At 44.6% G+C, this 18,488-nt stretch overlaps 1 long non-coding RNA gene across 7 annotated transcripts; it reads left to right on the top strand.

The window, feature by feature from the left end:
* The first annotated feature begins 314 nt into the window (after nt 1–314).
* LOC135302139 (uncharacterized) lies at nt 315–12,134 on the top strand. 7 transcript variants are annotated; one of them, XR_010363838.1, is made up of 8 exons: nt 315–362; nt 537–720; nt 954–1,002; nt 1,205–1,264; nt 1,349–1,535; nt 1,645–1,730; nt 9,611–9,855; nt 11,367–12,134. It is a non-coding gene; the product is annotated as an uncharacterized LOC135302139 (long non-coding RNA). The 7 variants fall into 7 exon arrangements; XR_010363839.1 differs by lacking the exon at nt 11,367–12,134 and adding an exon at nt 9,941–10,196; XR_010363841.1 differs by lacking the exon at nt 9,611–9,855.
* The last annotated feature ends 6,354 nt before the right edge of the window (nt 12,135–18,488 follow it).

The following is an 18,488-nucleotide window of genomic DNA, read 5'->3' as shown; positions in this document are numbered from 1 at the left end:
AATAAATGTTTGTGCCCAGAGGAATGGAAAGGGATGGGGCTGTGATTTATCATGGCAGCACAGAAGAATCTGGGAAGATCCATTTGGCCTGCTCATCCCCCCACCTGAATCTTTCTGGTCTAAGCACTGATTCTGTCAACTCAGCTTAAATTTAAAATACTTCTCTGCTTCTTTTCAGTAAGGGGCCACATGTGCTACAGGCTAGCAGGCAGCACACAAAAGGCAGCCTGGGAAGGAAAGGGTGGAGGAGAGGAAGTGTGGCAGGCTCTGTTGATGTCACAGAGACTTCATGGGCAGCTCTGTCTCCTGGCAATGTCTTGCAGCAGGTGAGAGTCCAAAGGCTGAAGGAAGAAAATAAACAGGCGAGTCAGTAGGCAGGTGGACCCTTGGACACAAATATAGTAAAAGCACAGTGCATTTAGTGATGTCTCTCTCCTCCTGTGTCTCTGACACATCAGTACAGCATTACTGGAGAGAATTTTCTTCCTGTGCTGTTAAACACCTGCTGTGGATTGTCTGATCCACATCTTCTGTAGGTTACTGGAAGAGGCCTGGTAATGACAGGAGCAAATACACAACTATTCACAGTAGGACACTCAAGCAAACTGCAGTGCTGACATGCTGATCACCAAGGAATTGCTCAGGAGCCTCAGGGGAGGAACCAAAACCAGATAAGACTTACCATGAAAATTCAAGGACCTTGTACACATTTTGGGCATGGTGAGGTCATGTGCAGTGACTACACCATGACATAATGTGTCTTCACCAGCCTGGTTACTAGTTTAGTTTCAAGATGTCACCTGTTACTAAAACAGGGGATTCTCCTACATTATGGCTTGATGTCATGTTGATAACTGGGAACCAGAGGTACTCTGTGACTCTCAAAGACAGTCTGAATCAGACAGCTTGATCTAGCCTTCTCCTCCTCCTCTCTTTTGCTTCTGGATCCTCAGATTTCTCCTGGACAAGTGACAAGCCTTTTCTGTGGCCATAGGGTGTCAGGCAAGTAAATGATCAGTTTGCTCATTTTTCACCACAGACTGACAGCTCTGCCTGTGTGGCAGCCTGGAGGGTGGAGGTTTCTGGAACAGCAGCAGATTGCCTCCCATCATATGTATGAAATCATGAACAAAAATGTGAGGGCTTTTTCAAAATGAAAAGTTGCCCCAGAAAGGGAAATATTGACAAATGCATTTGTTTCTAGCATGGCAAGTTGGGCATGTCCAAACTCTGATCTTGGGATGTGATCTGGGAGTGAATGAAGGTATGTCGGAGCAGGATGTATGATGCACCAGGTTTACAGGCCATGAACTGTGGCTGCAGGGTTTCTGTGGGCTAAATTTCCCAGGTGAGGCTATGAATATGAATGAGTCAGTCCCTGGAGCCCTGGAAAAAGTTGAAGGTAACCTTGCAGGCACAAAGGACACAGTGTACTGACTGCCATTCTGGAGTCTGCTGTTTTGGTACTCCCAGCTCAGTCTGAAGCACAGACTGCCAGAAAGCTGGCAAGAACTTCTCACAGAGCACTTCCCAGAGTGAGTTTTAGCCTCAGAAAAAGTGAAATAAAGATTATAAGATCTGCTGTCTGCCCTGTTGAGGATCAAAGTCCAACCATGTTCCAACAAGCTTTTCCAATTTTCACAGCTCTGCAGTATCAGAGATGCTTTTCTAAAGAAAACTACTGAACTGTGCCCAGTGCAACCCACTGCCTGACGTGCAAAGTGGATGAAGTAAGTGCATATAACATTTCATTCTGTTTGTAATTAACATGACATTTTATGGTGAGTGAAACTAATTGTCTCCAAAGATATTAGATATGGGAAACGTAGCTGACAATTTAATGTGATAGGACTTTAAATTGGTGCATTAGAGCAGGCTAGAGAGGTTTTGATGAACTGATGTCCTTATCCAGTCTGGCAGTAGCTAGGACATGTAAGCATATAAACAAATACTTTGCTCTTGTGGGCAGATGCTCCCTTCTGAGATGGTTTAGAGACACAATTTGCCACTGACAATATTATACAGCTAGGCAGAGATGCTACATGCCAAGGATTTGCAGCTAAATTGTGCTACCTAGAGCTAGCTGCATGTAATTTTGCCCTTTCTCACCTGTTTCACAAACAGGTTGCCAATACAGTCATTCATTACCTGAGTTACTTCCCCTCTCCACCAGTGCAGCCTGCTCCTGCTCTAATGCATCATATACTGCAGTGTTGAATGCACTGAAATGGTGAATCGGAGTCTCCCACTTATGACTTCTTCCCCTACAGCAAGCAACACTGGAAAGTTAAGATCCACCAGCCACTCCATATTTAGATTTTTTTTATTATTAAGGTCTGTGACAGAAGAACAAGTTATGTTGTTCACGTGAATAATCTCTCCCATAGGGAAGCTCTTTGAACAATGGAGATACAACGAGTGCTGTAATTACATAAACTGCTCACAATCCAATCACATCATATCATTAAATGAAACAATCATGGCTAAATGACAAAGAGTTGTACAGGTGCCTATACCTCAGCATCTACTGAGCATGTCTTTTCCAGAGCTGTTTGAGGTGTTGGATTCCTGCCTCACACAGCTTGCACCAAATACCATGTTACATTGACTTCAGATCCCATAAATTGACATTTACAGGGTCTGTCCAGCACGAAGATCAACACAAGATAACCTTGCCACCTTCTTAGTTGTATTCTCCTGGCTGACAGGAACTCAGAGCGAGCACAGCACTGCTGTTATTTGGGCCTAATAATAACATTTCAAACTGGAGTAGGTGCATCAATATGAAGCATCTCCACACCTTGACTATATATTTTAGAGTTATGCCAGATAACTCTGTCAAGTTCTTTTTAGGAACTTTCTGTACCTAACAGCCCCAAACCCATGTCACTTTGTCTCTATCAGGCATTGGGATATCCACTGTCTCCTCATATATGTTTGTTCCCAGAGTAAACTGATAAATTATAAGAAGTAGGGAACAGAAGCTCCCATCCATTTAGACATACTAAATTTGATGCTACCCATCTGTTTGCTCAGAAGAAGCAGGTTTTATGGGTTATTTGCAGCCCATGAGGAGAGAGGATTTGCTGAGACCTGGGACAGGCATTATTTTTACCTGAGAATTGCAGAACTGCGACAGGCAGAGCACCATGAGCAGAGCAGAGGATTAAGTAGTTCATTTGTCAGGAACTTGAGCAAGCTTGGCACAGCAATAGGACTCAGCTTTGGGAAGCTACTGCAATAAAATCTTTTACTCTGGAGCTTTTTGAGTTGGAGTAACTAGCTACAAAACTGAGGTGCAGGAGTGCCTTGCAGTGAGAGCACAGTCTAGACCAGACAGACAGACCAGAGCCCATCTCTAAACAGAGTAACTGTTTTATTTTCATTAGGCCTTGCACTGCAGGAAGGGCAATGCAATTTTTTTTCTTTTTTTTTTTTAAATTTTAATGCTTGCCTATTGCTAAGGGTGACTTGGGGGATTGGCAAGCTATCATCTTTCCTTTCTGCCGGGAGCAATAGGCTGAAAGGGGGCTAATGCTCCTCTCCCACTGCTCAGTGCTCTGATGCAAGACCAGAGATCCCCAGGGGCCTGCAGGCTGCTCTCCCACTAATCATGAGCCTGTTTTCTGAGGCATAAATCCCACTGCAAGGTCATCATAAAGCATCTCCAGATTGAAAAGTAGCCAGTTTCCAGTACTGAGGATGATCAATTTTGCATTCATGGTCGGCCTCATAGGACCTCAGGGTACTCTCTGGGCTGGCTGCTCCTGTAGAAAATCTCTGGGGTTTGAATGCATGCTTCATACATATGTACAAAGATAACAGCTGCTTTTCCCAGGCTTTCTTCCTCTCTTTTGTCTATGTAAAATTATCTATCTTCCCGAAGAACTGCAACAAGGAAGAAAATGGCAAATTTAAGTTTCCTTCACATTTTTTAACCTCAGCATAATGTAACTTCCACCAGTGCCTGCTGTGCAGTTGTGAATCTCCTTAATGTGTGTCCTCTGAGTCATGTTAGTTCTTTTGGGATGAATAGATGATAATACAGAATTTATATACTAATGTGGCCCGGAAATGGGAGAATAATCAATTTCATTTCTAGTTCTCAGATTTTTCCCTGCTCCCTACACAACCAGGAAGGGCTGTCCTTTAGACCACATGTTGAGGTTCATGGGGTGTGGATGCTGTTCAGATTCAGGCAACAGGGACAGGCAGAGATAAGGACAGTGAGAAAAGACAGCCCAGCAATGGCCTTCAGAAAGAGTAGATTTATTTGCAGCATTAGTGTAACACCATTGGGGAAGATAACTTTTTCTGCAGTTCTTTAATCTACTCACCTCCTGCCTTGGAAGAAACATCTCAAAGCAGAGGATATGTCCTGTCTTCTCTCACAAACCCAGATGGAAATGCCTGTTTGACAAGGCAGAATGTGCCCCTGCTTTGCAAGCAGGGCCATTAAGAGTTGGATTGCTGGCCACCAAACTCCCTCAGCCTGGGTTAACAGATGGGGCTCTGAGACAATAATTTATTGCTCTTATTTATTCTGGGCTAAACTTGAATGAGCCATCTTTACATAAAAACAAAACTTTGTACTTTGTCCTCTCAACTGCTGCTCTTTAGCATAAAGCCAGGCAATAACACTGCAGTGAGTAGAGCTCAGGCACGCTTTAACTTCGCATAAATCAACAAATCTGCAAGGGCCAAGGCTGGCAGCAGACCCAAGGTTTCTCAATATGTTGCTCTACTTTGCCATTTCCTGCCATTTGGAAAACCTTTTAGCTTTTTCCCTGGTTACAGATATCTCACAGATTTGGGCTCCAGCTCCAGCAAATTGTTCCCTTCTCCCAGCTCCGGTAGTAAGTGAAGTTTCCTCAGCAGCAGCCAGCACAAGAGCTTGTTTTATAATCCAGCATTAGCCCCAGAGTCACAGTGCTGTGCAAGAAGACTTCCAGCCTGGAGCACCTCATGTCTCTCAAATTAACTTGCCTCCTGGCTCTCCTCCTTCCTTGCCTGGTCTCTGTGCTTTGCTTTCTGTGTTTTTGTATTCCCAGCCCAAGACACTCTTTCTTGTCAATCTGTGTGTTTTAGTTTCGATTCAGCATTAGGCACGCTCTGTTTGTCACTGGGGAAGCCTTTGCAGGACGGGTTGCTTCATTTAGAGGAGTCTCCTGGGAGACAGAGATGAGATTTTTTTTTTTTTAAATTTTTTTTTTTTTTCTTTCAATATCAAAACTAGCACCACTTGTGCTTTAATTACGTGAAAGCAAGCTGGTGAAGAATTTGATACGGATAGATCACAGTTGAAGGCTGCCAGCCTGGGGCAGGCTCCCATTCCAGGCAGAGAAAACAGTTCTCCTCAGCTTTTTGCCTTTTCTCACCTTTCTCAGAGAGCTCAGAGTGCAGTTGTGAGCTGTATATATTAAATACATGTATATGACAGAGTCAGATATATATATATATATATATACACATACACACACACATACATATACATTAATATATTTGACAGTGTAACAACATGAGCATCATCAACCAAAAGAACTTGAATATCTAGAGACAGGTGGTACTCAACACATTAAAATTCTGATTTGTGGAAGACAGGTTTGGGGCATTGGGTTTTCTAAATATGAAACATATTTAAAGTTTTTTGAAAATTTTGAATTCATGTCCTTGATAGTGGACAGAAAGCTGCAAACAGCTCCATGAAGAGTGCCTTTCTTTACTTCTCTCTACACAAAATCTTCAGCAGACCACCAGGAGATCCCCAGCCAGAACATGGGCTTTGGCCCACAGGCTGCTCTCAGCTTGGGCCTCTCAGCTAGAGGCTTCTGTAGACCAGTAATATTTCTACCTAAATTTCTTTTTTTTTTCCTTTTCTTCTTCACAGTGACACAAGGAAGAGGGTGATGATATAAGCAATGAATGAAAAAAAAATAGGTCTTCCCAAAACATCCCAAACAACTGTTCAAGAGCACCCTAGATAGGGATGGGGACAACAATTAATGAAGGATATAGTTTTCGTCTGGGAAGGCCCAGCTTAGACAAGGATGGCATAGAGAATATCTGCAGAGTGTTCTGTGCTAGCTCTGTGCTAAGCCAAGGCGAGCATGGGCTGGCAGCTGGCACCTATCACAGCCTGACCCACATTAGCCTTTCTCAGATACATATCAGGGACTCTTTTCAGTTCCCCAAGCACCTGGGTTATATTTACCCAGCTGCATTTTGCCTCCTGAATGGGCTTGTTTGGAGAAAATCCTGTTGTATGAACACCCCATAGACTGCAAATGCCTGCAGAGAGCAGCTTGCCCAGTACCCTGGCAGCTTTGGCTGTACCTGCAGCAGAGCCCAGAGCTCCTGGCAATGCTTCCTGCAGGGTACAGGCAGATGAGACCAGTGGGTGCTGGAACCACCACACTGCCTGATGACACTGTGCAGTGCCACCACAGCAGGAAATTATAGACCCTGCCGCTTATTCTGAATTTTTTAAAAGGATTAAATTTTTTCATGGCTAGGATTTGCATATGAAATGATACTCACTAGGAAATAATTATGAGATAAGGCCATCATTGTGCTTCAAGGCGAGGCTGATTTCCATCTGCATCAGAAATCACTGCCTTCCTACTCTTGGAAACACTCTGATGGGTAAGGTGGAGCTTTTGTCCCTGGTCATTCAGACAGAGATGGATGTCCTTTGGCCTGTCTTTAAATAGAAGATTTATCATGTGAGGGTCCAGTGTTTTCCTCTAGTTTGGAGGTGAGTACCTGGAGGTGAGTGCTGCATGGTCTCCAGACTCCCATGTGTGGCAGGACATCCACCCCCTCTACTACAGACAGTGCCTAAAGGGATAACCAGGCTGAAAGGCCGTGCAAGGGGGCATCCTGGCACCAGAATCAGCATCTTTGTCTGGAGAGCTGAGTGGGAAGAGATAAAAGAAATATTTTTTGACTGAAAGACACAGTTTCACAAACTGTAAAAGACACACAAGTTATCACAGAGGCAGAAGCCTTCTACACACACATCCTGGAAGTGTGGGAGATTCCTCCCCAGAGTTTGGACACAAACCCCTGGTCACTTCCCTGGGGGTTGAGGAAAAGGATCTCCATGTGTGCCCCACCAACATTTGGATGGTAAGATACATTGAATCCTAAGTTATTTTACTTCTTCTCTAGCTGTAACATTAATAGGTACCTTTAACCCAGTGCTGTATATACCTACTAGTAGTCTCTTTTTGTCCTTACTCCTGTGTAGTATCAGTTTATTTGAAGTCTTATGTCTGTTAGTTTTGTGTCTATTAAATAAATAATTCTGCCTATAATAGACCAAATCAGCCATTATTAAAGAACTCATGAATGAGACTGTGTTTTGAGGTGCTGGCTGCCTCAATAAAGTTCCTCCCAGTCACACAGAAAGCCTCTTCTGGGGACAGGAATGAGCCACAGACCCCTTGGCTGTGCCAGTAAAGCCCAGCCTGCTGGAACCTGGCTTTTTCTCTATCCCATCATGAAAAACTTTCAGGAGGGGTTGTACAATTTCTTCTATCACAGAACACCCAAGTTTCCTCATTTTTTCCAGCTAGCAGAAGAAAAAAGACAGGGTAAGAAGAACATAACCCTGGCTGTGAGTATATTTAGAGGTGGCAAAGAGCTTCTCTGCGAGAAGTGGACATGGAAACATTACTCAGCCCGCTGGGAAGAGCACTTCAGCATTGTTACCTTGTTTGCACACTGAGCTCCTGGCAGGGCTTTTAGGCCAGGGCTCTAAAGAAAACAAGCAAACCTCATAGTGTCTCAGCTGAAGTGTAACAACAGCTTGAACAGACCAGAGGAAATTGTTATGATCTAGCTGCTTTCCTGTAAACCCAGAAGATTTGGAGATTTTTCTGAAAGTAATTCCTTGGAAGCAGAGGAGTGTTTATAAATGTATATTTATGTATCTATCTAGGGGAGATTGGAGATTGGAGATCTAATGTGCATGAGGTGCACCACCCCTCCACAGTGGCACTTGTACAGGGGTATGAGAAGCCCTGGGTGACTTGCAGCCACCTTGTCTGGCTCTGCATCCCAGTCCTGCACCACAGTCTGGTTCCACCAGGGAGAAGGCTCAGTCACAGCTCAAAGAGCTGTTCAAAGAGTTCATAATGGCTTTTATAAGCTGGGCCTTGTTTGCAAAACTCCCAGAAATGCTCTGAAGAAACAGTATTACCTAGGAAGTTAGGAAGGAGAAATAGTTACAACCTCCTGCAGGTGAAATGGCATAAAAATACATGCAAAGGCAATACTGCCATAGTTCATAACCACCACAGTGAGATATTGATACCTGAACCATCACAGCGCTGTGATTAAGAATCACTTTGTCTCCTACAGCCAGCAAAAATGTATTAGCAAAGGAAACACACAGGTAATGCCATTATGCAGCAAAGTAATTAAATAAGACCCTTCAAATGCAAAGCAGTCTCAGTGCCTCCTGGCATGCTGACTCCTGTTCCCAGCCACCCTCTCCTGCAGAGCAGCAGGTACCTGCAGGCTCTGCTTTCCCTTGGGAAACACCAGGCACTTGGGTGCTTTTGTGTCCCCTCCACAGGGCCACCAAGAGAGGAACAGCCCCCTCTCCCCATCCTGACTCCCCTGTTTCAGAGGGCAGAGACACTGGAATGCAGCAAGCCAGGCCCTCTGGATCCACTTTGGCAAATGCATCCACACTCCTGGCACTGCGGTGCAGCCAGGGACTGACTTTGCCATGCCCAGCCCGGGGCAGAGCCATCCACTGAGAGTGGCTGATCTCTTGCCTGTCCTTACTAATGATGGAAATTATGGAAATTATGGAAATGATAGCCAGCTCAACGACTGCATTAATTAGCATTCCCACTTTGATCCCCTTTAGGATCAGAGTCCTGGATCTCTTGGGCAGGCATGGCTTTTAGCTGCACCTCTTGGTGATATGCCTTTCCCTTCAGGCTCCAGCATCATGCAGGAAGAACATAAAAAACCTCCAGCTTCTCCCTGGAAGAGGGCTATTGCCTGCCTCTCTCTTGATTCCCAAGACAGCAGCTACCAATGGCTCCCTGGAACAAAGATCTCCACATGTGCCTTCAACAAGCTCTCAAAACAGCACAGATTATGGAGATTTGGGACCAAAGAAACAAAACCTTTTTAGTTCCCCTTGTGTGTTTGCAAATGATTGAAAAAACAGACTCAAAAGAATGCTCAATTCAGCAAAACTTTGAATGGCATGGAATGAGCAATTCCTGGCACAGGCTGTGAATTCCAGGTCTGATTCATGCAAACTTGGAAAAACACTGTGCAATGAGAGCTAGGGAAGGCAAGGGAACATCACACTGGGCAGTGAGCTGAACAGCAGGGCCGGTCCATTCGGGTGCTTCACCTCTGCTTTACAGAAACATCAGCTCAGCAATGCTGCCTAAATGTGACTGGTTGCTGCCCTGTTTATCTATTGCAGATCTGATCTGTGCCTTTTCCACAAGATGCAATTTAGAAAGAAAATGTCTCCACTTCTTGGGCTAGTGGCAATATGAGAAGCAAAGCCGTATGGAATTTGGTCCAAATAATTAATTTAGCAATAATAAAAAAAAATATCGCTTCTTGTTTGCAGCAGAGCCATTACCATGACAATGCAGGACAGAGGCAGAGGGGTAGAACAGCCCTACAAGGCAAAGAGGATCCCTCTCCTTGAGGAGCTTCCCAGCCAGTGAGGGAGCATGCAGATGTGCAGAGAACATGAGACCTGGCTCCCAGCAGGGTGGTTTGGACCATGGTGTCAGCAGCCCTGCTTCTCTCTCTGCCATCTCTTTTTGATGAGCCTAAGCTGCAAGGATTGGATCCCTGATCTGCCAAGGGGTGAGTGCCAGGGGATGTGTGGTCAATCAATCTCACAGTCATTGGGATGGGAACATTTTTCTCTCGGCATATTGCTCCTACTCAGAGACAATCACAACAAGGCCAAGAAAAATTTGGATTCCTCTTAACAAGAAGAAAAGACTTTGGGGAGAGCTGGCTCAGGACCTTGTGCCACAGAGAGAATTACCTTGTAGCCCTGGGAATGAAGCGCCACGTGTGACTTCTTCACATAGTTAAGATTTTGCTGTCAGTAGGGATCTGGCAACAAGCAGTCTGAAAAGAGGTTAAATAGTTAGGGTGTCTTTAAAAGAAGAGCAGATCACAGCTTGGCACGAAGCTACTTTTGTTGGCAGTGCATAATTGATGTGAAATAAATTACAAGCCAAAAACCAGAGAAATCAGCCTGTTCTTTAGGGCACCGCCTCTAATGGGGGTTGAACACTTTCTATTTCTGGCTGAATTATTCTGATGTGTGAAGCATGACAGATTGAATTGCTGCCCAGCATCTTGTTAGGTTTATTTACTAAAAAGCATGGGAAGACAAGACAATCATACCCGAAGTCTGCCTACCCCTCCCCTCTGTCTCCCTCACCTGACAGTGCAGAGGGAAGAATAATTTTATTACAGATCCACGAGAGAGGTGTGAGAGGCCCTTGGCAGATGGGCTGTCACACTGTGCCACTGTGGCATTGCCAGCACATTCCCTGTGGCTGTCCCAGAGGCCGGTGGCCTTGCACAGGGGTGGGGACAGGAAAAGCCCCATACCCTGGGGTGTGATCCAGGAGGCACAGCCAGGACACTGATGCTCTGCCCTGCGCAGTGACTGGCTCTTGCACACTCTTGGGTAGAACTTGCTGTGCAGTCATCTTTGGGGGAGGCAGACAACGGGGAGGCAGCTGGGAGAATGCCAGCTTTTCTGGTTTTTTTCTCATCTTTGAGAGACAATTCAGATTAAGTCCCTTCTAACAGAGACTGCTCCTCTATCTGCATCTCCCCATCTGGAGAGTCCCCAGGCATTTCAGATGCATCCTCACAACGACTCTCTGTGTATGAAATTACATCTGTATGTGAACCCAGAGATGCCAAAATGGGAAAATATGCTTATTAAAAACATATTTATTACTTTAAAGCAGTCCTCAAGCAGCAATGTTATTAGGCTGTGATATTGCTATTTGCTCCCTCTTGCCTGTAGTGCTCTTTCAGATGTTTAAAAAGAACATTTCTTTCTCTGCCAATTTTCTCTTTTGGTTTCACTAAACATTTAATGGTTAGTATGTTTCTATTCATGACTGCACTATTTTTGAGGAATTCAGCACTGTGACAGGAAAGGTATTTGCGCAAGCTCTCCAGTGATGCTCTCCCAGAGTTTTGTTCCAGGCTGTACTGAAATGAGTCCCTTAAGTTGAAAAGAAGGGATGGTGTTTTTTCTGCTCCGTTTACAACATCTCTAACAGCTTCCCAAGAGACACTCTTGGTAAGGCAGGTCACCCAATCTATGCTTTTATCCACAGATAGATTGCAACAGGACCTGTTCTCTGTGTGTCACCTGTCATAAGAGTGGCAGCCCCAGTCTGTGCCACTCCTCCCCAGCAGAGATGGAGGCAGCAAGCAGGACTGTGCATCTGTGCAACCTGCAGCAGAGCAGAAAACAAGTAGGCAAAAATCTGACCCACGGGAAAATGTTGGATGTTTTTTAAACTATTGAAAAATGCTTTATAATAGTTCATCTCTTGCTGAAGGCTTGCACTTTTGTGTTGTTTTGACGCCGCCTCTCACAGAGTTAATGGAATTCTGTTGGTTCCTGTCTCAGGGAGACGAATGAATTACCAGCGTAACTGAGTTTTCTTCAGTTCTGGGGTTTATGGGCTCAGATCTGTCATTTCATTCCAGCTATGCCCAATACAGAATTCAAACCAGCATGATTTTGGATGAAAGCTGGAGAACAAAGCTGGCTTTTTCCTCTAGCTGTCCTTCAGACCCTGATCCCCTAGCAGATCTCAGGTTGCACTCCCTCTATCCTAAGCCAAAACAAAAATAATTAAAAACATTGACCATATAATGAACCAGAAAGAGCAAAGATCTTAACTCTGGCTTGCCCATACCTAAGATAAATGCTCTAAGAACTGGCCTGTCTGGATGCTTCTGTAGAATCTACAAGTCCTGGCTGTTGGTGGTGTGTTTGGGGGAGCAAGTGGTGTTATGGTTTTAGGTTTTTGTTTTTGTTTGGGGTTTTTTGTTTGGTTTTTTTTTCCATTTGTTTGGGTTTTTGTTTTGGTTTTGGTTGGTTTCTTGGTTTTGCTTTAATCTTTAAGCAGCTCTGCATTTGATCCTTTGTAAAAATCCTTTCTTTCTGGTCAGTTCTAGTGAATAAATCATATTTCTTCATTATTAAGTTGCAAGAAAAACACGAACAACAAAAAGAGGAAAGGTTATGGTGAGCTGTGAAAAGTAGCAATTTCTTTTGTTTAAAGAGCCCATCTACATCAGTGGATTTGGCACTTCAGGTGACTTTTATTAACCTAAAGTTTAGAAGCCTATGTTCTAACATTTGCCCTGCCTGCATTGAGAATATTCACAGTTGTTTCAAAAGCTGTGTCACCCTGACATGACATCAGAGTGCCAGAAGATAATTTGGGAGGAAATGTACTTCTGAGAATCATCTCATCCAAAGCAGGGCAAACTCATGTGGGGTTACTTGCCCTTTGTTCTGCCAAGCTGTGAATATTTCCAGGGATGGAGTTTTCACAATAATTTCAACAAGCCAACCTGTTCCAGTGCTGGAGTATTTACCACTCTCCTGAAATGACCACAACAAAAGTTGTGCACTCATCTCCAAAACTCCGCTCCTGTGCTCTACACGGAATCCCTGCGTTGAGGATCCAGCCTACTGCTTCCTCCCACAGGACTCAGGAGGATCCCATTCCAGAGACTCACAGCTAAACACCACTGCCTGTCAGAACCCAGGACACCCCTCTGGGTGCCCTGGATGACACCTGCCCCTGGCAGGGGGCTGGGGAGTCCGGGCAGGAAGCCAGAGACACTTGGGATTTCGATCTTAACCCATGGAGCAAATTACCAACCTTGTATGAAGAATCACAAGTCACAGAAGTTTAAGTAGAATGATAATGAATTAATCACAGGGTGAAAAGTGAAATTTGAGGGGATTTTACTATAGGGGTCTAGGAGGCAAGACAGAGGGATTTGGGCACTGTCCTGTCTTTCTTCCTTCTTCTACCTAGCATCCATCTTCTGGGTGATGCTGGCACATTTGGATTGGTTTAGAATAGAAGTAGACAGTCTAACACAGGTGATAGGTATTGGAAAATAATGATAAATAAAGTACACGTAATTCATAGTATAAAATGTAGACACCAGCCCAAGGGCTGGCAGTGTGCCCTTGACAGACCTACAAGACAGACCTCTGTGGGTCTGAAAAAGAATATTTTAGATAAGAGACAATAAACAACTTTGTGAACCAGAGCTGAAGAATCCTGACTCTTTCTTCGACCATCAGGCTGGGGAAAAGAGACTCTCAGGTCATCCTGACTGCAGGAAACCCGAGAAGCACCAAGCAGGTATCTCAGGTGGATGCAGAAGATGTCCACTGGGGACATCTCAAGGCACGTGTGGGGCGGATCTGCTGTGTGGGGTTTCCTCCCTCCCTGCCCACCCCCGGAGCTGGTGGAGCTGACTCCAAAGCAGGGGCTGTGTGTCCCACTGCCAGAGGGGCTCTGTGTCTGGCAGCCACAGAGAGACCTCTGCCTACAGCAAGTTCCACCAGAAGATTTCTGGTTGTTTAAAATTTCCCATGACCCTGCCTGCATTCCGATCAGCTTCCTCTCTCAGCAGAGAGTGGAAAGCAGCTAATGAACACTATTACAAATTAAGCAAAAGAAAAGTGGGGTGCTGCCAAGGGTTCAGGGCAAACCTGCCTCGATTATACCCATATTCAGCCCAGCCCATCTCTCAAGAATTTATGGAAAAATTTAGCTGCAGGATGCTGTCAGTGCCCACCACTTCAGTATGTCTAGCACAATTCAGGCCTCCAGCACAATGAAGAAGTAAACAAAAATTGCTTAAAATACTGTGCTCTGGGTGGTCTTCATCTGTTCAGACAGAAGGCATCCAGCTAAGCAACCAAGAAAATGCCCTGCAAATTGCATTTTGCATTGTTCTCTATTTATAGCTAAATATAAGGTCTGAGGGAGGAAATTCCCAAGAGATCAGCATTCTCTGCAATGGGTTTAGCAGTGGCAGCTCTCCTGCCTCATTTTAATGCTGTCACAGGCAAAGGCAGCTGATGAACAAACCAGGATCTCAGGATCATGAAGGTTCTTGAACTGTGTCTACAAGCATTTGGGCAGAACAAGAGGAGGAGATGATGCTTTGTGCCTCTAGCACAGGACAACATCTTTCTCACTAGCTGAAACTTCGAGACCTGCAAAATCTGAAGTGGGCACAATATATTCAATGGATTCATATTGCATCCCATAGCCTATCTCAGCACTTGAGCTGAGAAATTGATTTGGGAAAAGAAAGGGACCCTTGAGGGTCATTTTCCTGTTCTGAGTTTCCACAGAACTCTAAATTCAGGCGTACTGCCTGCAGAGTATCCAATGAACTCTGTTTCTGAAGGGAGAAAATAAACTGCTCTCTGTAGTTGTTGTCATACAGCTTTGTCTGTAAAGCTAGAGAGGCAAATCTTGAATCCTTTGAACAGATTTTTTGACAAACTTCCATTTCTATTACATGTTATTTTACCCAGATGGTGGATGACAAGGCAGTGTTGATAATGCAATTTAGACCTGCCATCTATCTCATCATTAATGTCTCCTAGTCTTTCTGATATATTTTAAGAATAAAAGAGATCAAATAAATGCATATAAGCATGAAGCTAAAAGCACACAGAAGAAAAAAGTTCCACAAAATTATTCTACAACATTTCTGCAGAATCTGAATTAGTTCTGAGTGGAACTGCCATACTTGCAAGCAGTTTCATTCACTAGATTTATTGGTTGTATGTGCAAAACAGTGGGGCAGCAAGAGGAAGAAGAGGGCCATCCTATCTAGTTTGAGTCTGTGAAAAGCAAAATAGATGTGGTTATTTGTCTGGATGTCTTTAATTTGGACAAAGCAAGATCAGACACAAACCTGACTCCTTTTATATTGATGTGCCGTGACGAGGGGAGCCAGCACTTGGGGGACTACTGTGCCACCACTTCCCAAAGCTCAGGGTCCAAGCCCTGAATTCAAGTTTTTAGGCTTTTTTCCCCCTCCATTCTGGCATATGTAGGCTTAAGATCATATTTCAAGCTTGAGGGCTATCTAAGAGGCTGAGTAGAGACAGCCAAAGATATTTCTCCAATGAGGACCCATGCTGCATTTTCATATGCTTTTTATGAGCCTGGAGGATTGCCCTTGTCCCAGAACAGCTGCCACTTCATACACCAGGAAATATTTCTTAATAATTTAACTCAGTTAATGCAGATTTTGTAATAATTGAATGGTATAGCATAGGTATCCACCTGAAAATTATATCCACCATGGGTCCACCATTGTAGACTCTGATTGCTCATTAAAGGAGCTGAAGAAAAGCAAGTGCCAGTGGTTGATGATTGTGAGCAGTCAGTGCACAGAGCAAAAATTATTTCTGCCACTGCAGATGAACAGCAATACTAGTATCTGATTTCACACAACATGTGGTAAAGTCTGCTAGCAAATACAATTAAAGCCCACTCTCAGCCTATCCTTTACACTTTCCCAACAGGACATATCCTGGTCCTCAGTACCTGCACTGGCTGTATCGATTGTCCCTTCAGTCCCCGCGGGAGAGGCAGAGTTACCACTGACTGAAACAAAGGGCTGTGCATCTCACAAGTGCCACTGACATCAGGGAGCAGCTTTGCCTCCCTTTTCAAAGGGGAACAAGATTTCACCTTGTCTCTCTAAATTCCTGGTGGATGAATGGATGGATGGATGAGTTTATCCCCACCGTGGATCAGCCTTTCAGAAACTTCAGTGATATAGTTCTTACAGGCCTCCTGAAATGCCTCATCCTCTTTGGACATGGAGGCGGGAACAGAAGATCTGCAGAAAGCCTCAGAGCAGAAAGCAGAAGGCACCTGTGCTGTTACCAGCACGGCATCCAGCCTCCTCCCAAAATGATACCTGACCAAGATCACAAGAATGTGAAGCATCGTTAACAATGTGTTGAAGCAATCTTAGCAGAAAAACACCTTGTAATGACAATAATGTTTGCTGAGAACTTTGTTACTGCAATCCTGAGCCTATTTAGAAAAGGTTTCCTGTCACCTCACAGTTGAGCAGGCTCTAATCTGCACCTGAATGTTGGAACAGCTCTTGCAACAGACTGAGGACTGGGGAAAAGAAAGCAATCAGAGGTGGTGGATCTTAAACAGATGTTACCCATCTGAAACTGAAATTGCTGGTAAGAAAGTCTGGCCAGCTTGCTAAGACAGGTGGTCAGGTTGAATTGCCCAGTGCCTTCTGGGTTTAAAATCTCAGACTCTATAAATATAGAGCAGAAAACAGCATCTATTTCAAAATCAACAACAGTCTGTTTCAAAATCTTGTGATAAAATCCATTATTCTTTTTCATATCTTTTCTGCCACAGTCTAATAAGATTACTTGCCTAAGAAACTGCACAGGCATGGGCATGCAGGACCCCATATTTTATGGCACAATATGCACTCCAGTGGGCTAGAGCCAAGCACTGTGATTGTTAATGCTGCCTTTACTTTTGCTGGACCTAAGAACTGCTCCAGCTCCAAGAAAAACAGATATGTCAGGGTTCATTTGAACCAAGGTAAGGGACTGCTTTGACCTCCAGTGGTCTATTTTCTGATGCAAGTGACAGCAGATTCCAAAGAGATTTTCTTTGGCTGGTCTTGGCTCAGACCTGTTCAGTCATCTCTCTGCCTTGAGAAACCTCTCCCTGTGAAGCATTTCTTGCTTTATCACCTCAATCTGTTTCTGTTGCTATGGCTCTCCCAAGGCCCGTTGTGCTGCTTCACTCAGCACGCTCTCTCTCCTCCTTCCTGATGCACTCTCACTTGCCATGGTGCATTTCTCCCTCTACTTTCCTCGAGGTCAGTGGTATCTTATGCTAATTTCTTTTATCTTTCTTTCAGCTTACCTGGCTGACTAATCTTTGCCATTGCTCCTCTCCAAGGAACACAAAGATTAATGTGTTTGCTGATGGTGCTATTATGAGCTGCTGTGAAATTTATCTTTTTTTTAAATCAAGAAATAATTTTAATGATCAATTTTTTTTAAATCAAAGTACCTTCCAAAATTAATGGCTGCAATCCCCTTGTCCATGCTCGGAGCAACCCAGACAGGGAGGAATTGCCCTGAGCAAGCAGCAAGCTGCCATATGGTACCAATTTTTAAAGTTGCCTCCTTGCAACTCCACCCCAGCTCGCTGACTTGTGTCGCTTCCCACGCCTTGGCAGAATGTTCAGCACAGCCAAGCTGAGGCCTCATTAATCACCTGCTCAGCTGCTGCATCTCCCTGGATGTGAGGAGCTGCTTCAGCACATCTGATCTGCCTGGATTTAAAAATTATGGAGGTGATCTCCTCATGCCCCTCCTTTACTCCCACATACACTTATTCCATGCTCTATTGTATCATCTTTCCTTAAGGATGTTGTTAGGACTTACAGGCTAGCCTTGTTCTTAACTCGCTGGAAGAGTTGTGCAGCTCTGGAAAGAACAAGAAAAAATGCTTGCTATTGTGGGTGCTGCTTCGAAAAGGCTCCTGAAATTGTTGCTTCTTCTTGCATGCTGCCAAGATCCTAAGGTCTCCTGAAGTTCAGCAAAACACTTGCCCATCTGCAACCCACAGATGTGTCCAGATGACCCATCCTCTGTGTTCACAGGCTGCCAAAAACTGTTCATCATGAGGCAGTTCAGTATCTACTGGAAATTTAAAGAAGAGCCTTGCTTACTGCAACTGCTGCCTTTGACAAGGGACTTAAAAATGTCATCATAGGTCTCTCTCGCTGTGACTCTAATGGTAGGGCCCTTCTGTTGCATAGGAATGAGCTGTTTCTCTTCCTCATGCTGCCAAAAAGATCTTGCCCTTTAGGCAGCCATGCAACAAACCCCTTCTATGTGTTTCCTCTAGCTCCAAGCAGAAGTTTGGCTGATGGTGGGGTGAGGAGAAGGATCTCGCCCCAGAGTGCTCCTGGAGCCCAGCACAGAATTTGTTTCCCCTCTTCTCTCCTCCCATTGCTAGTTCTCAAAGGCTCTCAGATGCTCCAGGGCAGGAAGCAGAATTTAAGGAAAATTTAAATTAAGAAACTAAAGAAAACAGGGCTCCTTAGTGGTAACACACACTGAAGGTGCAGGCAGTCTTTTTTTCTAACTACAGTGGTTGCCATTCCTGTAATTATTTTATTCACATTAAACACAGCATTTGCTGACCCTGGAGGCTGTGCCTAGGTTGCTGTGCTTACCCAGAGCCAGGCCCTGCTGAGCTCTCCAGCTGAAGCAGGGCCAGCATTGCATTGCTCCAGGTCACCAGGCTTGTGCCTGGCTAATGCCTCCGTGCCCAGGGCTGCTGGCACAGGGAGGGCTGGCAGCAGCTGCTGGGCTGCCAGGACTGCAC

This window comes from Passer domesticus, chromosome 6 (genome assembly GCF_036417665.1).
Source record: "Passer domesticus isolate bPasDom1 chromosome 6, bPasDom1.hap1, whole genome shotgun sequence".
In the NCBI taxonomy this organism is placed as follows: Eukaryota; Metazoa; Chordata; class Aves; order Passeriformes; family Passeridae; genus Passer; species Passer domesticus.
Note: the sequence above shows the minus strand (reverse complement) of the source record. Positions and strands in the feature narration are given on the sequence as shown.